The sequence below is a fragment of the Haliotis rufescens genome, unplaced genomic scaffold (assembly GCF_023055435.1).
Source record: "Haliotis rufescens isolate VD_foot unplaced genomic scaffold, xgHalRufe1.0.p SCAF_5, whole genome shotgun sequence".
Classification (NCBI taxonomy): domain Eukaryota; kingdom Metazoa; phylum Mollusca; class Gastropoda; order Lepetellida; family Haliotidae; genus Haliotis; species Haliotis rufescens.
In genome coordinates, this window is record NW_025964223.1 from 7,817,670 (window position 1) to 7,840,177 (window position 22,508).

At 38.5% G+C, this 22,508-nt stretch overlaps 1 long non-coding RNA gene across 1 annotated transcript in view; it reads left to right on the forward strand.

The window, feature by feature from the left end:
* LOC125373468 overlaps positions 1-19,592 on the forward strand; it is a 72,157-nt gene extending 52,565 nt beyond the window's left edge. The window contains exon 2 of the long non-coding RNA XR_007218374.1: positions 18,162-19,592. This is a non-coding gene — a long non-coding RNA (uncharacterized LOC125373468). The remainder of the gene's footprint in view (positions 1-18,161) is intronic.
* The last annotated feature ends 2,916 nt before the right edge of the window (positions 19,593-22,508 follow it).

A 22,508-nucleotide genomic window follows, 5' to 3' on the forward strand; every position in this document is an offset into this window, starting at 1 on the left:
TATTCTCTTGCTTTGATTGTACATGTATGGATCAAAACACCAAACCTTGCTGATAAGATTACATGAGATGAGGATGATGAGTGAGTGAGTGAGTATGGTTTTATGCCGCTTTTAGCAATATTCCAGCAATATCACGGCGGGGGACACCAGAAATGGGCTTCACACATTGTACCCATGTCGGGAATCGAACCCGGGTCTTCGGCGTGACGAGCGAACGCCTTAACCACTAGGCTACCGGACCGCCCCCTGAGGATGAGGATGATGATGATGATGATGATGATGACGACGACAACGATGATGATGATGGTGATGGTGATGCAGGTGATGATGATGCCGGTGATGATGATGCTGGTGATGATGATGATGGTGATGATGATGGTGATGGTGATGCAGGTGATGATGATGCTGGTGATGATGATGCTGGTGATGGTGGATTTGATGAGGAATGGTTATGCTGCTGCTGGTGATGATGATGATGATGATGATATAGTCGTGATTGATACAATAATCTGGACACATGGTGGTGCCAATGGCGATGCTGCCACTGTTGACATGGTTGAACACAACGATGCCCATTCAGCCTTGCAAGTCTTCATGTAACATACCCACAGAAGCAGAAACAAGGTGTTAAAACATGTAATTACCACACACATGGTGTCAGCATTACAAACGCCACTTCCATTATAAATCAACAACATTAAAGGCCAAGGGAAATCTTAAGCCATTACACAAATTCACCTTTTTTGAAAACATATTTCACTTCTTGTCCGATTGGGAAACCAAATTATTCACATTTCTGATCTTGCAGTCATTCCTTGTGAGGCTGATGGACCATGTATTGATCGGAACTTTAGACAGACAGTTCCAAGTTCAAAACAAACCTATTACACACACTACTAGAGAGTCCCCATGACTTAAGTTGAGCTAATTCACGTCCTACAGCCCAAAGTATGTGACAGGTTTCTTGCTAACGAAGGAAATCTCCCAAGATGCTGTGCAGGTACACACTGATTCTGTTAACAAGAAGTGGGATTCGGTGTGTGCAGAGCCAAATGTAAGGTCTGAAATTTCAAATGGAGTCTCGTGCAGTCGTTTACACTTTAGGAGTGTTGAGTATGGAAAAATGGTGTGGGAAGCTGGACGCGCAGTGCGAGTTTTAGTTAAGTGAATTTTGATGGTGTTAAGGACTGCAGTCCTTGCAGGTCAATGGGTTCTTTCAACTTTTGTGTGAAATCATTGAGTTGGGTTTTGTATTCTATATGTCTGTAAAACACGAATAATAAAAGAAAGTGAAAGAACAATCTCATTATAATCAGATCTCAGTTTTCAGTACCGTTAACCAAAGATCTGAGGACATCCCATTACGGGTCACGTCAGAACGGCCTTTCCCGAACATTGACCGACCAATGAAATGACTGACAAGAAATCGACTGTAGCCAATCAGAAGGCAGCTTTCTCAAACTTTATGGCACTAGTTTCAAACTGGCGACAACGCTTCGAAACATATTTTGACGTATTCTCGATTACAAAAGTTAAAACTGACCAAAACAACTTTCTGGAATGGCTTATAGATGGCTTAGATTGTATGGATATAATCATAAAACCTGTAACTGTCGTTCTGAATACCCTGTGTTAAATATTTCAAGGTTGCATGATTAGAAAACACATTCCGACTGTCACTTTCAGGATCTGGTAAGCGACGGTCTGATTGGTTGGATGAAAGGTCGTTCTGACGTGATCCCTAATGGGATGTCCTCAGATCTTTGTTTAGCGGTAGCGAGAACTAACATCTGATTTTAATGAGATTGGTGAAAGAAAGATATCCTGTCAAATTTATTTAGAACGTCCTCAGTGGTTTATTTTGGAACGGTGTGTATAGGTTACCTTGAATACTTTATAGCAATTTGCCATGTAAATGTGATTTAATTCTTGGAATAACGAGTCAATTAGATTACACTATTGGGAGTCATATGCTATTGATACTGTTGGGATGTTGTGAAAGAATGAATTTGTTCTTGAAAATACTTTTCAGCTTAATGTGAGATGAAATCCTGAAGTGACACAGGTCGTAGATATTTAACCCTTGCATGGGTATGGTGCTGACAAACCAGCTTTCACAACCAGGGCAAATCATGGATTCAAAGCCATAATCAGTGGATCCAGGCACAACTAAGGGAGGCAACTTTCATACTCTGTTGCCCAACCAAGCTGTTTCTTTCTTTTTTGTGTTTTTTATTAAATCAGTTCGAAAAAAAACAAATGATTAAAGTTAAAATAATAAACAGAATGCAAATTAGAATTACCGTATTCGACGTAATAAGTGCCCAAGGTGATAATTGCTAATATATTGGCTAGTGAACAATCCCAATTAGCACCACTTCTGATTGATCAATGTACGCACAACTTATTTATTCGTGTATAATGTCTCTTAATTATGGGCAATTAAATTCTGGAAAAATATATCTGTCATATATAAACATTTCATAAGCATAAACTACGAAATTTAAGGGTCTTTCAACTCTGTTCACCAAAATAATATTCTAATAAGAGCCCCCTATTACTAATTTTGAGAGCGCCCTGGGCGCTTATTACGTCAAATACGGTAATACAACAAAGTGTTCTGTTGCCATACCGATGAGTGAGCAATTGAGTGAAGTATGATTTCAGACGAGCTTGGGCCTAAAATGGGTCTGTTTGCATCCATGCAACAATGCAATGAGGCATGTTGTGAGTTATCCCCCCTCCCCTAGAATTATATTGAGCTAAAGTCTACAAATGTAGGAAATCTGTCTAAATGAAATTCCATGTAAGGCACCAAAATAGTGTTCCGTCTGGTTGTTGCCTTCGTCAATTTTCCTCCAAGATGTCCAAGATTTTGAAAGCTTGAGTTTGCAGCGCTGTTCTCAAATATTAATTTAACATGAATATAAATGGCCATTCGCATAACTGGAAAATCCATGTATTTGTATTCCAGAGAGTTGATTGCACATCTATAGAAATAATGACGGAAGCAAACAAAAGATCTAGACATGATTTATGAGACTTATCTGGATCGCCGAATAGAAGAGCGATAGTAAAAATGTGTGAAGGATCAATTCTACACACAAACATAATCTCAACTCACAGCCTCTTGAGAGAGGGGGAGCTTTCATAATTCTCAGAACAACCTTATACTTGCTTAAATTGTTGCGTCAAATTGCCACATGTCAATAATCAAAGCCCAATGGGGCTAAGCCCTGAGTTATAACGCCATCTAAATGACAAATTGAATCCACGAATTGAGTGGTGTGTAACGTTGCGAGTGGCTTCGTCAATGTTGGAAGGGACTTTGTCCTTGTTGCGAGAGACGTGGATGCTCTTCAGGATATGGAGGAAGTAAATGTGAGAGCCATGCTGGATGCAAGCTCAGGCTCCAAAATTACTGAGACATGAAATGACGGAGAACAGGATATCACCAATTTGTTATCCTGCTACAGAAAAAAAGTTGATAATAATCAGATATTGTTCAACAGCCTTAAATATGTCAGGAGCTCTAAATAAACTTTTGATCTTTATAATGTTCCAATCTTAACCTGTAGCCAATGGAGCCAAGTCCTGGTTATTTTAATTACTTATACTAATAAATCCAGCAAGGGCAGTTTGTAAGTCCATGGGTTCATTAAAGGGTCATTTACACAGTACAACTAGTTGTATACAATTTGTTGCATGCAACATATTGCATCGTATGAAGAGGCAGGTCGGGCAGACTTTTGACGGGAGTTGTTTGAAATAGGACATGCTATTATAATGCAACAAGTTTAATGCATACAGCCAATCAAATCATGTGATATTTACACGTCGGTAACTTCTGCTTTTCGGTATCCTAGTGTCACCACTAAATGAAGGATCTATGAAAAGTAGGTACATAGACTCACCCTGCAGCTAATACAAAATTTTGACATTTGCATCGATCTTATTCTCTATGCTAAACTGTGTTTTTTTAAACGGCAGGCTATGTAACTCATTTGAAAAAGTAAGCAACTAGTTTTACATGTTAATATTTTCCACTATTATGAGATATAAAGTTGCCATTTTGTTGCAAGCATTAGCTCAGATTATTGTGAATATGCATTGGACAATGATTGTTGCAAGATACTTTGACAATGATTTTGAACAGTCAATAGAAACGTAAAATCGTGCACACTGACAACAATATTCTTTTTTTTTTAATTATATGTTAATGTATACCTAAAGGTAATTCGTCAGATAATATTTTAATTCATATATACACAAGTGTGGATAAAATGATTTGTTTTAAATTTGTATTTTATTGATTGATTGATGGAACACTGATGTCTAAAGATGTTTTAGAAATTTGGTTCAAGGGTCTCTTTTGTATAAGAAAGGTCAGTATTTTTAGCCCAAATAAAAAACTGAAATTTCTTTTTTTGCCATTCAATCGGACAAGATAGCACAACACCTACTGCAGCAAAGCTGAGAGGAATTATGAAGATAACATAGTGTGCCTGTCAGGCAGGGCGACATGATGCCATGTTGCCATGACACGATAACACATTGCGGTTCATTTAGCTTTGCTTCATCATTGCTGGATTGAAACCCTGAGGAATCAGACATCACTTATTTAAAATATATTGAACCAAAAAGGTTATGGATCATGAATATTGTTTGGGATATTATTTTGTAGTGAGGACAGAGCATGCAATTTCATAAACATATTTATGATCCCTTACTGGTTTTTTTTCAGTATAGGTAGAATGGAATCCGATGTAGGAGCTATTCTGGAACTCGTCCTCTGATGTAACTGAATGAGAAACGCCCAATATTGCATGCACATCCCACAAGCATAGTAAAATAGATATTGATTGCTTTGGAATATCCCACAATGCATTTATACCCGAGGCATAACGTCACTCCATTAGCAGCTGAGTCTGTCAAATGTAAAACAGTTTATGATATCACCAGGTGTTTCGAGGTTGGCCATACCATCCTATGCCAGGGTTAAGGTCATGTTCTTCACAATTTGAACTTTAATTTGTATCGCCTGTTTATGAGTGAAAATGGGTTTAGTCCATATATGATCAAACCTTGATCATGAGATTTTCAAGTCAAAATACTTTTAGTCTGTGGGACTTTCTTTTTGAAATTGTTGTGTGTTTCAGTGTTGGTGAAACTGTATTTTACTTTTTCATGCTTATAGCATAAAATTAATTGCATATTTTTCTTTCTCTTCTTCATCAGATGGTAAATATGACGATCTTAAATTGTAAATACCATATTTGACGTAATAAGCGCCCGGGGCGCTCTCAAAATTAGATATTGGGGGCTCTTATTAGAATATTATTTTGGTGGAAAAAAAACAGAGTTGAAAAATCGTAAATTTTGTGCTTTATGCTGACAGCCTGAAAAGATACAAAAAAAAGTATGTGCGTATCATACACAACAGATATATTTTCCAGAATGTAATTGCCTGTAATTAAGGGTGCATATATACACGAATAAATAAGTATTGTGTACATTGATCAATCTGAAGGGGTGCTAATTGGGATTGTTCACTAGCAAATATATTAGCAAATATCGCTGTGGGCACTTATTAGAGCGGGGCGCTTATTACGTCGAATACGGTACTAACCAAATATTTTCCAAATTGTTAATAAGAAGTGTACAAAAGCCACAAGTTCCTGGAAAACAAATTTGATCTTGCACGTTGAAAGTTATATCCCTGTCGAAGTTAATACAGGATTGAAGACAGTTATAAATATTTAAAAATACAGCAACAGGGACAACAAATTGTAAACCGTCATGCTGTTCCACAACATCGCCCATTCCTGGAGTACCACTTCATGTAACTTTTACCAATAATCAGGATTAATCTGAATCCTCTCAAATTCTCCATCCTCTAGAGGCAAGATCATTTTCTACTTGTTGATGCAAATTAATCTCTTAATATCCAGATCGAAATTAGCAGTAATTTTTACATGAAGTTGACACCCAAGTTTTTTTAAGTTGGAGATAATTGGCCATTGTTTGCTTTCCTGCCCTCCAAATTTCGGTATTTGTTGAGCACTCGTGAAGCGCTGGTCTGATGGCCTGTAGAATTAAAGGGCTGATGCTCTCTGGGTGTCATTGGTGATCTTGTGGTCAATATTGGTGATTCATGGCATCGTTTTGGAAAACAGATGAAAGAAAGAGGGTAGGGGGGGACGTGAAGGGATGAAAAAATATATTGCTTTGAGCTGAAAATGTGGAAAAAGGGTTTCATGGTTTGAAGTGTGGTTTGGGTGATTAATGTGAAATTTACATGTGTCTGTACTTCTCTAGCCAGCTCCTACTGTATGTGTAGGATTAAACAGGTCAGTGGGTTTTTATGAGATTTAAAACCCAAATCCAAGGGATAAAACCGAGGGACATCCGCTTCTTGGTTTTATCCCTTGGATTTGGGTTTTAAATCTCATAAAAACCCAAGGATAAGTGTTTTATGTAACTTATAAACCGAAAAAAGAAACTTAAAACAACATTTATCAACATTTTAATGTTTCAAACATATTTTCAATGAACCTTAGGAAACAGGCGTAAAATATCAGTTGCTTACGTACAGAACTTGATAAGACATTCTTAAGAGCATTGTGATTTATCAGCGCGTCTGTAGCCTTTTTTAGTCTGGAGTCTGGTATTGCTGTTCAAAACTTACAAACCAGGAGTAGTGGTAGATAAATATTATAAGTTCACCAACTTGAAAGGCCATGTGAGCTTTTCTCATTGCAAGTTGTCCGTCATTGTCAACATTTTACATTTTCAACTTATTCTCTGAAATGGCTTGATGGATTCTGCTGCAATTTTGTGTTGATGTCTTACTATATAGAGGCTATATTCTTTTCAAGGCATTAAAAGTTCAATTTCAATATGGCTGATTTCAAACAAGAAATCATTATGCAATCTTTTTTTCAAACATTCACAGGACCAGAGGCCTGAAACTTGGTGGGTCTGATTAAGATGCTTGAACAAACCTGATATTACACACCGTGACCATGGCCAGGTGACCATCGCCTTGTGTCGTACCATGTTCGCTTAAGGCTTCATAATAAAAAAACAAATATGACTGCCAGCACCATTATGGGAAAAAAACAAAATCATGAGTTATTGTAGATTTCAGAAATATTATGGTGTGTTACTTGTTTCATATTTGTTAAAAAATTTGTCCTTCATAATATGCAGAATATTTTTTAACAGCAATACTGACAGAAACCATTTTTAAGAGGCATTCTTTGTTAACATTTTAATCTGTTGACAACGCATCCATGCAACCTACAGTGGCACTATGTTAATCAGTGCTTTAATATTGGCATTAACCTTGTTTTGGAAAAATATTGATAAAAACATCATGTATGAAATATTCAGGGTTATTCCTTAAAATAACATGTCAACACCTCGCAGCATTGTCAATTTCACATCCTTTTCATTACTGCCAAAATGAATCAGATATTATGAATGGGAAACTCATTGGTTGTAATGCAGCAAGTAAATATTTAATGTTGTATTTACAACCAACTGACGCCTTTCATAAGACCGCCTTTCCATCACAGATAATTTAGACCCTAAGTTAATTATTTTTGCCACTTCCAATAATGGCACCATTAATATTGGGAGAGGATGTGGAGGAAGAATTGTAAGATAAATTGACTTTGTTGATTACAATAATGTTTATGAGTACCTTGTTGACATAAGAGCACCTCATAGCTGTATATGTCGTATGAGACAGTAAATGCTGGTATTGTTAGTTTGTTTGTTTGTTTGTTTAACCCTGCACTCAGCAATATTCCAGCTTTATGACCGCAGTCTGTAAATAATCGAGTCTGGACCTGACAATCCAGTGATTGATATCATGAGCATCAATCTGTCCAGTGATTGATATCATGAGCACCAATCTGTGCAATTGGGATATGATGACATGCATCAACCAATTTACCGAGCCTGACCACCCGACCCCGTCAGTCACCTCTTATGACAGCATAGTCGCCTTTTACGGCAAGCATGGGTTGCTGAAGACCTATTCTACCCCGGATCTTCACGGGTTGTAAATGCTAGTAGCCACAGTTAAACTGTGAACAAGGACCCGGATCAGCCTATTCCGTTAGTTAATGGCCTTGTGGCAGGGGCTTGTGCATGATGATGCTTAGCGCTGTCCATTGCTATTTATTGTGGTTGACAGACGACCACTTGCATGGTGATTATGTCTTGTAATGAAACCTGCACAAAGGCTTGCCTGATCTGCCAACACTGTGATGTATCACTGAATCCTTTGAGGTCTGGCGAGTAACTGAACAGATTGGTATTTTTTAAGGTTTCCTGAAACGTTTTGTTGGTAATCATTTACATGTTAGGAATATGACATTCATACTTATGTCCACAGAATCAGACTGGCTAATGTCCATAAACTGAGGTGATAGATAGGCCAAGTAGTTGATGTCCATAGGCCAGACTAGTTCATGTCCATACACTGAGCTAGTTGATTTCAATAGAGCAGACTGGTTGATATCCATAGATAAGGCTGGTTGATGTACATAGATCAGACTAGTTGATGTCCATAGATCAGACTAGTTGGTGTCCATAGAGCAGACTGGTTGATGTCCATAGATAAGACTAGTTGGTGTCCATAGAGCAGACTGGTTGATGTCCATAGATCAGACTAGTTGGTGTCCATAGAGCAGACTGGTTGATGTCCATAGATAAGACTAGTTGGTGTCCATAGAGCAGACTGGTTGATGTCCATAGATAAGACTGGTTGATGTCCATAGATCAGACTAGTTGATTCCATAGATCAGACTGGTTGATGTCCATATAGGAGACTGGTTGATGTCCATAGATAAAACTGGTTGATGTCCATAGATCAGACTAGTTGATATCCATAGATCAGACTGGTTGATGTCCATAGATCAGACTAGTTGACATCCATAGATCAGACTAGTTGATTCCATAGATCAGACTAGTTGATATCCATAGATCAGACTAGTTGATATCCATAGATCAGACTGGTTGATATCCATAGATCAGACTAGTTGATTCCATAGATCAGACTGGTTGATATCCATAGATCAGACTGGTTGATGTCAATAGAGCAGACTGGGTGATATCCATATAGGAGACTGGTTGATGCCCATAGATCAGACTAGTTGACATCCATAGATCAGACTAGTTGATTCCATAGATCAGACTAGTTGATATCCATAGATCAGACTGGTTGATATCCATAGATCAGACTGGTTGATATCCATAGATCAGACTAGTTGATTCCATAGATCAGACTGGTTGATGTCCATATAGGAGACTGGTTGATATCCATAGAGCAGACTATTTTGTGTCCATAGAGCAGACTGGTTGATGTCCATAGATCAGACTAGTTGATTCCATAGATCAGACTAGTTGATGTCCATATAGGAGACTGGTTGATGCCCATATAGGAGACTGGTTGATGCCCATAGAGCAGACTATTTTGTGTCTGTAGAGCAGACTGGTTGATGTCCATATTGAAGAGTGGTTGATGTTCCACAGACAAGACTAGAACACTAATGTATTGTATTAGGGGATGTACGTGCAGTGCTTCACAATGTAGGTTCTGGGCATATCATAGCGACACGCAATATTTGTGACGGCATCATCAACATAAGGTCAACAATTTGCATGAAATATGTATATCACATGGAAGATGTCAAGTGCCATGTACGTTTACCTTCCTGAAACAAAGAATTATGGAATAGATCTGTCCGCTACAAGATTGATCATACAATATTGTTTCCACTTCAGTTCTTTCATTATTCCTTATTGCTCGTAAGTCACTCTGCGACCTGTCCCAGCACCTCTCCTGATGCACACTGTCAGAGAGCTGCAAGGTGCACACTGAATTCACCTTGGTGTTCCCAGTGAGTGTGATTAGCTTCTGTCATCCATCATTGGGTGCTTCCTGTCAGCGTCATAATGTCCACCCTTCCATCAATGCTGTGCATCTTTGTAGTCTGTACTTGCCAGCCGTTTCACAAACTATTTTTTCCAAAATTTCACAAATTCATTTTTTAAAATTTTCTATGAGGGCTCAATTGTAGTGTGTGACGTAAACTTTGGGGAGTTTGCTGTTTATCTCTCACCCTTTTGTGATATCACTGTTTAATAAACATATGTCTGTCTTGCACATTCTGTCATAACATCCCATGCAGCTGAGACTGTTCGAATGGAGGCTGATCAATCAAATTGAGGCGTTGTTATCCAATACCTTGTCTGGTCTCGATAGATATTACTAACTTTCATGAGACTCCAGAGATAGATGGACATAACATGTATACATGCATCCCAGAACTTGCTGTCTTATTCACATAGTTTATTTAAAGTGTTAAAATCTGAGTTGTTACTGTTTCCTGTGATACATTGCAAGACTCGCAAACAAATACCGTATTCGACATAATAAGCCCCCAGCGCGCTCTCAAAATTAGGAATAGGGAGCTCTTATAAGAATATAACGCGGATTCATAGAGTTTGCACATCAGTTTTTCGATTCATACCTCAATGAACTGAACAAAATACACAGTCAATCCTTAAGTGTTTGGTGCATGGGTGTAGGTGCTTTGTAACCAATTACTTTCAATTCCATTGCATATAAACTACCTGCTGACCCATATGAAATCGCGTAGGCAACATGACATAACAGATCGACTCGATGAGTTGATCTTCTCTCCGGCTAACCTTGCCTACACTAAACCGAATTAAATGTTATAAAGGTTGATTTTTTTGCTGAATACCGATATTTCTAACTTGGTGATGTTTGTGTTTATGCTTATAAGAATGTGATTTTAGAACCTGTATCTTAGTTGTTTCTTATAATTGATCTTAGAAATAGCCCAAACAGTCTGATTGTAGCATTAGCTACGAATGTTCAATTCATATACCACCCTTATACCAGTGACGTTTTTTTGCCAATATTAAATTTTAGATGATGTGCAAAGTTTAAGTGAGTAATAAAAAAGTTCTGTATTTCAAATCTTGTCGATTGTGTAAGTTAGATATTCTTTGAAAAACATTTAAACAGTGACTCCTTTAGTTATTTTTATTTAGTATTATTTTGCATGTACAGTGAAGAGACAGGTGCTGAGATACTAATTTATCTTTGTCACATGTGTGTCGTACATGCTGACCTTGTTGCATTCGTTTGATTGGATGACTGCGACCTTGCTAAGGTGACACATGAAAGGTCATGTTACTTTTGTTTCCATGCATGACTTTTTGTAGATTTACACTTTATTAAACCAAACAAGCACGTAAAAAGAATTCAATTTTGTTGTGCATTATAAGTTATATCTTAAGAACGATCAACTACAGACATTATACAAGCTGCTGCAGACATTATGCAATCAAGCTATATCAATTTGTCCTGTCAACAAATAAATTGAAGTCTCTTGGTCAAAATGCCAAAATCATTCTCGTTTGATACCAAAGTTAATTACTTCTCTGGTATCTAACAAAAAATGAGTGTAGTACTCTCGATGTGAAACTAAGATATTTTGTGAGAACACAAATGTGCTGTAACAACTGCTGGTGGCTCTCAACAAATGAGGTTTTGTTGAGCGTACACAACAAAAAAATATTCCCCAAAGAAGTTCGAAACAATTTGTATTACGTTATGACCTTGCACCTGTAACCTCATTGACCTGTTCAACTGTAGTGAATGCAGTTTGGTCACACAGGTATCCAACAAGGCAGAATAATGTCAACCGAAAGCCGCCTGCTTCTGGCGCCTCAATAGGTGTTTGATAATGTGTGTAATCCACGGAACTAATGGAAATGGTTTTAACCACTTACCAGCTCTTCGGAAAGTGGAACCATTGCAAGGACGCCCTAAACAAACAACTTATATTGACACTGATGATTAGCATTCTCGGTGAATGTGATAACTTCTGTGTTGGGTGTGCAGCTTTAACGATTTTTCTACAAATGCACAGAAATGTATCCTCCATCTCGAACAACTACTGCTAAAAGAAACAATCAAAATGTTCAAAAATTGTTTAAAGTTTTTATTTGCTCATCAGCTCTATGTTTTATTGATTAAGAAAATAAAAAAATACTTCTACAAATATCTGAAAAAGTAGCTGTAACTCTAAAATAAGTGAACACAGAACAGACTCGGGGCCCTTCTGACGAGAGGGAATAAATGGACATGTAATGGAAAAATAATAAACTTTTCTGCACATACGCAGATTTTGCTGATATTTTCATGACTGTATTGACACAACCAAAACTACTTACTAGAAATATATTAATAGTTACATTTTTAGCTGATAAAATCTCTGAACCATACGAAAATAAATGTGTGGCCAAATTTTGATGCCTGATGTAATGGTAGACTGACGCTTAGTCTCTTAAAATATATAATTGTGAAAGAAACAAATCACTCCATTTAAATTGAAAAGGAGCCCAAGATGGGAGATTCCGAACCTGAGAAAATTCTAGACTTGCTTCATTTAGGATTTTGCATTACAGAAAGGGCTGGGCAGAAGGGAAACTAATATGGTTCAGGGGCCGGGGACAGTCTATGTCATGGTCATGCTGATTTAACTGTACTTCAGTTCCTTGTCCGTTTTCAGCTCACTGCAATCAGGTTCAAAATGTGCTTTCGTGGTAATTACTGTTCCCGACTGACGTGTATATCGAAAAGGACATTTGTCCCTGCTCGTGATTCGTCACTGTCAGTACTTCATGTTTTCTGCATACACTGTGTTCTTCCATCCCCCAATACCGGGGAATACATATGTCTGAAATGTGGTGTATGGTCACTAGTTTCAAATCAATTAATCAAATCACGGTCTGGCTCAAGTGAAACTAGTGATTTTCCTGATAATTAGCGCTCAGGTTACAGAGGTTAATTAACATACATGGTGTGAATGCTGAATTGTATAACAGAGATATTTTCATTTCACAATGACAGGCTTTCAAATGGACATTCTTGTGGCGTTTTTATTCATTAAGATCGGGATGGGGAATACTTTAGCTATCAAGTAGGTCAATTTTCCAACGCTTTATCACATTGTCATCTTCACACCACTCGCTCATGTTGGGGGTAATTTGTCATAGGCCCCCTCCCCCATCTGGGGAAATTGACACAGCGAATGAGGAGGGGGATGACAATATTTATCACCACTAAATTTCTAGATTTTCAAATTCATTATAGGGTTGGGGGACGAGAAAAAAATGTTTCGGGGGGGGGGGGGAAGCAGGGACAGGGCATGAAAAAATGTTACAAAAAATTAGGAGGGGGTGGGGGGGTGGGCAATATACAATACAGTCCTGAGACCAATCTCTCACTACTTAACCTGCTCCGGGGGCATGGGTGCCCCAGTCATCTAAGGCGCTGCAATTTGCTGCGCAGAGTTGCTTCCCTTGGGCACGCCAGAAACCTATGATTGTGGGTTCGAATCCCGGGTTTCGAATTATGTTTCTAGGTTTGTCAGCACCATACCTGTGCTCGTGGCTTTCACCGAAGTGGTAAATGTCTAAGACCTGCATCACTTGGGACTTTCCTCCCACATACACACCGTGATATGACTGGAATACTTAAAAGCGGCGTTAAACCCAACTCACTCACCATACCTGCTCTACATATTCCCTTTGTCGGGCGATGGTATGGTTTGCTAAACGTTGAAGCACTGTGTTGGGTTAAATCAAATCTATTCAATTATACACAGTCTGATTTCATTAGCTGGTTGGAAATAGTACATACGTCACCATTACACAGCATGGGATGTATGTATTCATAACATAATGGAGGAACGTAGTCTACAAAACCTGTTAGTTATTGGCGACAGTGATTCATAATCGGGATATCATGGAGTCAGGTGATGGAGCTGCTGATGTTGAAGACTGGGTGTATTACAATTCCGTCACAGCTGTCTCAATGTGATATATAAGATAAACCTTATGAAATACTGCAGTGTAGATATAAGGCACCAGGAAAATCTAACCTAATAACACCGATATCAACACCTTTATTGCATTCTGTGATGCATCAGAAACCTCCACCCGACAGTCTTGTCATTTCCCGAATTGCCGTGTTTCGTATAAGCCTGTCTGATTACCCTGTTGCTGAGCAAGTTCAAGAGCTAATACCTTTGTCATAGAAGCTATAAGCACCGTAATTACCAGCACCAATGCTGCGATATCAATACTTGCAGCGCAATCCCTACCGAGCTATCTGAAATGTACGCACGTCAATATCACTAACTTGCAAGCTGAAGTGTGGTCTTAGATTATTGAAGACTTGGGTTGTCGTTACATTTACCTTTGATGTCGTTGTTGTTGTGGGTTTATGGCGCCTCAGTCTGTTTATGTATCTTTTTATCTTATTGATTGTTTTGCTTGGCAACAAAAGATTTCGGTGAAAAGTTAATGGAATGGTTTATTGTCTGGGTACTGATAGTTAAAAGAGGAAGTGATGCATCAAATCTAATTGAAGGTAATACTAAACAGATCCGCTGTAGAGGAATCGTTGATGGGAAATAGATTTTGATGGATTTTACGAAAACACTGAATAATATTTTTTGTTTCTGTGAAACCTATTTTCAATGATTAGTTTGGAATTTCTTTTTTAAAATGCTGCAAGAACATCTCATTGTTTTAAGTAGGTTGTATGTTGAGAGCTTTTGATTGCGTCAGCATCCATTACATCCTTTTAAATATAGGTATCCTACAGGTGACAGGTGTATGTATTAGTATAAAGGTAGGTCCCAGGCTGTTACACAATAGAATACTGTTTATCTAGAGTTAAAATAGAGATATATGTTATTTGGATGTTATCAGGATTTTGCTTCATTTACGATGCTCTTTTTTCATGTTAGATGAATGGACATCCATTTCTGATTGTATCTGAATTTGTGAATGACAAAGTGAGTGAGTGAGTGAGTGAGTGAGTGAGTGAGTTGGATTTAATGCAGCTTAAACAGTATTGCAGCTATATCACGGCGTGTCAGCCTAATGTGGGAGGAAAGCCCGAAGTGATGCAGGTCTCAGACGTTCACTGGTATGGCGCTGACAAACCTAGAAACATGACCGTGGTGAACACAGTCATAGGTGCCTGGCATACCCAAGGGAAGCAACTCTGCATAGTGAATGCACCTTAGATGACTGGGCACCCGTGCCATGGATGACAAAGGACTCTTAAAATTAAACATGTTCAAATTATGTCAGTAAAGGGAGATTTATTCATAATTGCAAGTATATATTAATAAAAAATGACACTCATTCAATGATTACTTCTTTTCCAAGAGGTATTTTTGTACTTTCAAATTAAAAAACAAAAAACAAACTGCAAATAACAAAGTTTTATTTCAGCGATACTTCCATGCCATAGTTTGGTTGTGATGGTGATGAGGTGACTATTCAAAGCCCAGGTTTTCACGATATTCCCAGCATCAATCCCATCTTATGATGATGATAAGCTTCTGTCAGACCCTAATACCACAGCCAATGCTGACCTGTTTTCAAAGACCACATAATCGGAACAAAAGCGCCACCGAAATGCAAAATCAAATAAACCCATTTTATATTTTCTTCACACAACATTAAAAATCCTCCGAGACCAGGAAGTTCCGACTTTAGGGAAAGTACATCTGAAAAGTGCTTTTAGCTTTTAAGCTTGTTCCCACGTTACCTGTCAATTAGATTAAAACGAGATGAAAATGCTGAAGTGTTAGTCCTAAGTCTTGTCACAACCCTTGAGTTTTGCAACATCGCTTGCTTCATATTGACCTTCTCCTAAAGTCGTCCATGGTCCCATTCCCCATCCTCATCACAATTTGAAATGTGCACATTTATTGATTTTTGTCCCCCAAAAAGTTTTTACCGGTTGGGATTTCTCATTTTTAAAATATTAATTCTCTTGTTTCTTCTGTTGCTTTTCTTTGTATTTTTGGATAATGACATCAATTTCTTAATAACTGGTTGTCATTTTCAGTGATTTGTGAAATATGATATTTCATGTCAGAGGTTAAGGCATAATACAAAGGAATTATGTTATGAAAATGAATTTGTTTCATGTCTTGATCGGGGACACTAAATCAAATACTATTTTGAACTGAGGAAAGAGAAAAATTGAATGAGGTGAGTGAGTGAGTGAGTGAGTGAGTGACGACACCCAGTAAACAAGGTCATGTATTTTGACCACCGATTCCTCGTTTTAATTTGCTCTTGTGACACACATAGGGCACTGGGGACGATTTCTGGCAGTAATTCCATTCTTGGAGGATTTTAAAATCATTGTTTCCAGAATGTCAATGATTGTCTTTGCTAATTTATTAAGAGACATAACTATTGCCAAACCATTCCTTATTACTATTCAAACTACATTCAATTTGGATCAGTTAAAACTTACTAAATCTGCGATAATATACCTCATAACTCAACAATATAGTAAGAAGAAAGATTATATTTTCCTGAGAACTAAACAATTAATGGTGATAATCTTTTGTTAAGTTAACCATGATAACCTACTTATTGCCCTCATATCTACCTGTATACATCTTGAGTCTTCTGGACCGCCTCGGTGGTCTTGTGGTAGAGCGTCCGCCCGGAGAGCGGAAGGTCTGGGGTTCGATCCCCAGCCGCGTCATACGAAAAGACGTTAAAAGATGGTACTTGTTGTTACCCTGTCTTGCGCTCAGCATTAAGGGGCTAAAAGAAGGACTGTTCGGCTTGGAGTCAGTATACTGTGTCTGAGTTGGAAATTCATGTTAAACTGCGGCAGGGTATCTCAGTAAGCTAGCACTGTAAATCGGTCTGGACTAGTACAAGCAGCCACACACACACACGTGCATGCATGTCGCTATATAAGTGCAATAATCTTGGACGTGATGTTAAACCCAATTTCACCTCACCTTGAGTCTTCTGTATACAATTGTTAGTCTTTTCAACCGGATAAATCAGGATAGTGCATATATTTTTTCTGTCCTTGAATTGTTATGTTTTTCCTTAGAGCAACAGCCAGTCTTGGTTAAAACATATCCGTTTCTGCATCCTTCTTTAGGACAATTAACTCCTTATGACAAGTATGACGTCTGCCCATTGGCACGTACCATTGTGAAGAAAGGGGTAGTGGGTGGTCCGTGACAAGTTGTACGATGTATATGTGTGTGTGTCGGCTAAGAATTCTGGTATCAGCTTGTCACAAAGACCTCTTCATAGTTTTATGAACAACACGTGTGTCCACGAGAATGTAATCAGTTTCATCGTCATGACCTGCACGTGCGCAACATGCATACACCCTCTCTACCTGTAACGAACCAAATATGTTTGCCCAACTTCTGTGCACTGCCTACTTGTGTTTTTTGGTAGGTTTGACTTATCCTGGATTACAAGTAGTCACATATTTGTAACACATATTCCATTATTTGGGTTAAATAAAGGATTCATTACAATATTTCTGTTTTCCGAACTAAACTTTTATCAATATGATTACGTTGAAATCTGTTATAAATAAAACAGCAACTCGCTAACCAAAAAGCCTCCACAGGTGATGCTAAATATGAACTGCCGAAACAGTAGGTGCAAATTTGTTCCATTTTGTTTTGCTCTGGCTGTCCTTAAAGAAAATAATATATAATCCTCTAAACCATTATGTTTACATACAAACTAACCTTTCGCTTGCAAAAGCAAATTAGCTGCTTTTAGGTTAACATATGAAGACAGTCAAGAGTCCTTAGCATGGTCCTATAACAGATGTTTTGGGGAATTTCTAGCCTTGCTCCAAGGCTGTTCTGAAAGAAAAGTCCATGGATGTGTAGTAATTCTATCCTCCTAATAGGCAAGTCTAGATATGTGGAGAGTAAGGACTCCAGTCTCTTATAGGGACAACTTGTTCTTATTATTTACATCATCTAGAAATTATGATTTAAACTAATAATTATTGCCTTAGAGACTTGTGCAAGTCTAGGGGGTTCCCAATATTCTGCTTCTATGGCAGCAATCGTCAGTAAACCAAGCACCCCTTAAAAAGACCAAGTACGATGTTTTTTATTTGTTTAACCAAGTTGTTGTTGCTATAGCAGGTCAGCCTTTTTGGTGTTTGCTTACACTTTTATTTTGCAATTGTTTTTTGAGTTGTTTGTTTTATTTGTTCATTTTCTGTTTTTCAGATGACTTGCTCCTGCATGATGACATTGTGCCATCTTTCTGCATGACTGCATGATGTTTGGCAATCACCACAAACTCTTCTGTTTCATCCACTGTTATCTCATTAACACCTGTGTCTCCTGTCCTGCTGTCACTAGTTATATCTCTAGATGCCACGCCATTTGTGACCAACTCGTGTTATTCTGGGACAAGCCGAATAGCGACTCGTGTCCCTCTCGGGGCCATTTTTGAAACTGGGTTACGTCTAAGTCCAAACGGGCATAGCTAAACGAATTGTCAACTTGTTGCGTAATGATTCACGTATATTTCCCTTATATATCATATATATTTGATGCTATTAAACATATCAGGACTTACAGTATTATACAGTATTGAACTCAGTATGACTGTATCTTGGGTATATTTTTAAAAGCAAGGCATATGTAAAGTCAAACATTATTCCTGAGGGATTCTTTGACGGAAGTACTTGAAGTCATACGCTCATTCTGACTGGTTTGTCGTATTTTCGCACATAAGATTCATTGATAGGGGGACGAGTCTTCCTGCAGGTCACGGAAAGGGGCGAGTGGTGACGAATGGATGCCACGTCTGACAACTGTTACATTTTTTACTATATTTCATCGATAAAATGCCAGGATTCAAATAAACGTTGGGTTGTTTTTATGAATGGAAGTCTCCCTTTATTATCTTTGCAATTAATTAACACGGATAAAGTTTGTTTGTTCTTGAAGCCTGCACTTGGCAATATTCCAGCGAAATGTAGGTCCGTAAATGATCGAGTCCGAACCAGACGGTCTAGTGATTGATATCATGAGCATCAATCTACGCAATTGGAATACAGTGACATACATCAACCAAGTCAGTGAGCCTGACCAGTCGATCCCGTTCTGTGCCTCTTACAACAAGCATGGGTTGCTGAAGACCTATTCAGACCTGTATCTTCATGGGTCAACAGGGGTAAAGTGTGTCTGAAAGATATATATATGCCTGGGCGTTTAATTGAGGAAATACGGTATCATAATGGACAAGTTAGGCAATGATGAATTCATTGATGGCGTTAGTTACCCTTACAACCTGACAAGAAAGACGAACAAAATAGGATAAGGCGAGGCACTTTATATTTTTTGGATTACGGACCCGCCGACTAGAAAATGTAAAAATAAATACATCAGATTTCCATTTTTTTTTCCTGCCGATAGCCGTGTAGTTAGTTATTTTATTTGTTATCCTCACCTTTTAGAAAAAACATATGAATTTACCCTTGTAAACAAGTAAAGAGATGCATAATTGATCTTTGTTGATCTTGAAGCCGAACATGAATAGCCTCCCTTGACAATTGTCCGTGTTGTAAGTGGTAGAAATTTTATTGTTACAAGGGGCTTTATCGTCACAAATGGCGGTCTTTTGAGCACAGAATATGTTCATAAAGTATGCCAGAGGCATTCTGTATTGAAAAAAATGCTTCGGCTTTTTTTTCCCCCTCCTCCAACCCTGGACCTAGGGCTGAAAAATCCGTAATCCTAAAAATAAAAAGAGCCTGGCCTAAGCGGTCTCAATAAGGAACAATGGCTGCATGTGTTCCTGTTAATAAAACAGTATGAGTCAACTGAGGCTCAAATGAAACATCTATACTTCTTTGCACTTATGTCAGCTGTTCCAATTGTGAAAAGAAAAAACAGTTCCTGGTACTTTCATATTTTTTAGAACATTGTTATGTTTTTCCTGCACATCATGTTTTGTTGCATTGGACTGAAAATGTCATTTGTTTACCAATTGTGCCTGCATTGTTACTTTTTTATTTGCCAATTTCTTTTCTTTTTTGACAATAAAATGTTCTGATGGAAATAAATAAAGGATTAATAATAAGGAATTAGCAATAATGCCTGATACTGTTTACTTCTGTGTTCAATTAAAATGATTTAAATACTGCTCAAAATAAGTTGTGTGACTTAAGTTAACCTTTAATGGCACCGGGGCCGGTCGGGTAGCCTAGTCGTTAAAGTGTTTGCTTGTCACGCCGAGGACCCGGGTTCGATTCCCGACATGGGTACAATGTGTGAAGCCCATTTCTGGTGTCCCCTGCTGTGATATTGCTGGAATATTGCTAAAAGCGGCGTAAAACCATACTCACTCACTCCCTGAAATGGCGCCGGCATTCTGTAATTGGCATTCCCTCCTTTGCCCCCGCCTGTATATTATTTGATATTTTATTTTGACATTTGGAATGAGGTATATAAAGATAAGCTCATTTATGATAATTTTGCCACAAGCTCAATATTTTCAATTTTAGTTTTCACTATAATATATTTTATACTCTGTGTATCTATTTATTTTTCAGATAATTTTTTTTGACTACATGTATTGAATAAAATAAAAATTAGTGTGTTGAAACAATAAAAAAAACCTTCATCTTCGTTTTCTTTTTGACTCAAAGAGTAAACCCATTTTTGTCACGGAATCGGATATAGTTGTCCCTTTTCTGATTCAAACCGGTATCATTTATGGAGAGCTGAGGATTACCATGCTTTCAACTAAGCCCCCAATTTCTACACAGCCAGTGATTCAAAATGGAATCTTTGAATACACCATCTGAGATTCTATCTTTAAAATCATGACTCGCTGGCCTTTTAGATGTTTGGAGCCACAGTGCTCTGAATCATCCTCTACATGCCGCTCTCCCCCGTGCTAAACGCTTGTGGGAGTAATTGGCATTTAAATCTCCTGAGTTTCAAATAGAGGAAGTCAGTGTTGTAGTGATAACTGGTCAATTTGTGTGGCAGCTGGGTCATCGAGAGACTCGAAAAACGTTTGTGAAATGAACAGGTGTCAATTTCAGTGTAAGAGCTCCATGGGGATATCATTCTACTTGGTTGAATTGTAGTGTACAGGTGTCAATTTCAATGTGATGACTCCAGGTTTTGAGATGAAAAGAGCTTGTATTTTTTAGAGGGTTATGTATGAGGGAGTGAGTGAGTTTGGTTTTAGCAATTATCCAGCAATATCCCGGCAGGGGACACCAGAAATGGGCTTCACACATTGTACCCATGTCGGGATTCGAACCCGAGTCTTCGGCATGATGAGCGAACGCTTTAACCACTAGGCTACCCGACCGCCCCGGTTATGTATGAATTATTACTGACATATTACACAATACTGTATCTAGTATTGATGAGTATTGTGTGTTTCAAGGTATGTTGTAAACTATTTTGGAATTCTGTCAGTTGAGTGATGGCGTGGCCATTTGTCTTTACGTGATCTGCTTTAAACAATATTTAAGGCCCCATGTGGCTGGGATCCTCGATCATGCACAATAGTGGAACTTGAAATTAAGATAAGAGATTAGGGCTGGGATGAGTCCAAATTTACTACCCAGGTACCCACCCCCCTATTACCCGACCCTACCCGGGTACCCACTGTATGTCTCAAGAGATACGAAATATCCAATTGGGAATTTTTGTATCACAGCACTTGCAAAATGTATTTAGATACATGTATGAAAGGATCTGGTTATGCATACACTGAAGTTGACTTAAGTTCTATCTTTATTCAACCACGTGAAAAGTCAGAAGGAAGGGTGCATGGTCAGAAAGAAATGCGAACATTAGTGACTTGTAGTGTAACCATAGAGTTCTTGATAATATTTGTCATTAAACAATGTATCACGTGACTAACCATGGGTCTGGGTAGTCCTGTGGGTACACGGGTCCTACTCAGTACCCACCCGGCCTGGGTACCCGAGTTACCCGTCCCAGCCCTACAGGAGATGTTATTGGATGAAATGGTTGTGGATGTGGAGGTACTGGTAGACAGCCGAAAGTGAGCTAATTGAGAATTTTGTGTGTGCAGAGACATAAATATTCAAGCATGCAGTTCTATTAGCTTCCCTGCTAATTTCACAATTCATATTATGCTTTTTGTAGGTTGCATACCATCCCCTACTCCACCTGATCGGTTCCATACAATATGTTCTTATCAGGGCGTCAATTCAATCCAAACGCTTCGTTCGGATTGTTTTTTGGCTCCCAATTCACCGACATACTCCTGGTGGGTTCAAATCTTCACCCATATATGTCCCTAGGCTTACTTAGCCTGCTGGGTTTGATTCTTCACCCTCAGGTTAATGGGTTCGATTCTTCACCCATATATGTCCCTCTGCTTACTTAGCCTGCTGGGTTCGATTCTTCACCCTCAGGTTAATAGGCTCGATTCTTCACCCTCAGGTTAATGGGCTCGATTCTTCACCCATATATGTCCCTCTGCTTACTTAGCCCCCTGGGTTCGATTCTTCACCCATCACTATATTCTGTGCAGCAACCGAGCCAGTCCCCATATTATGCCAATACTCTCGA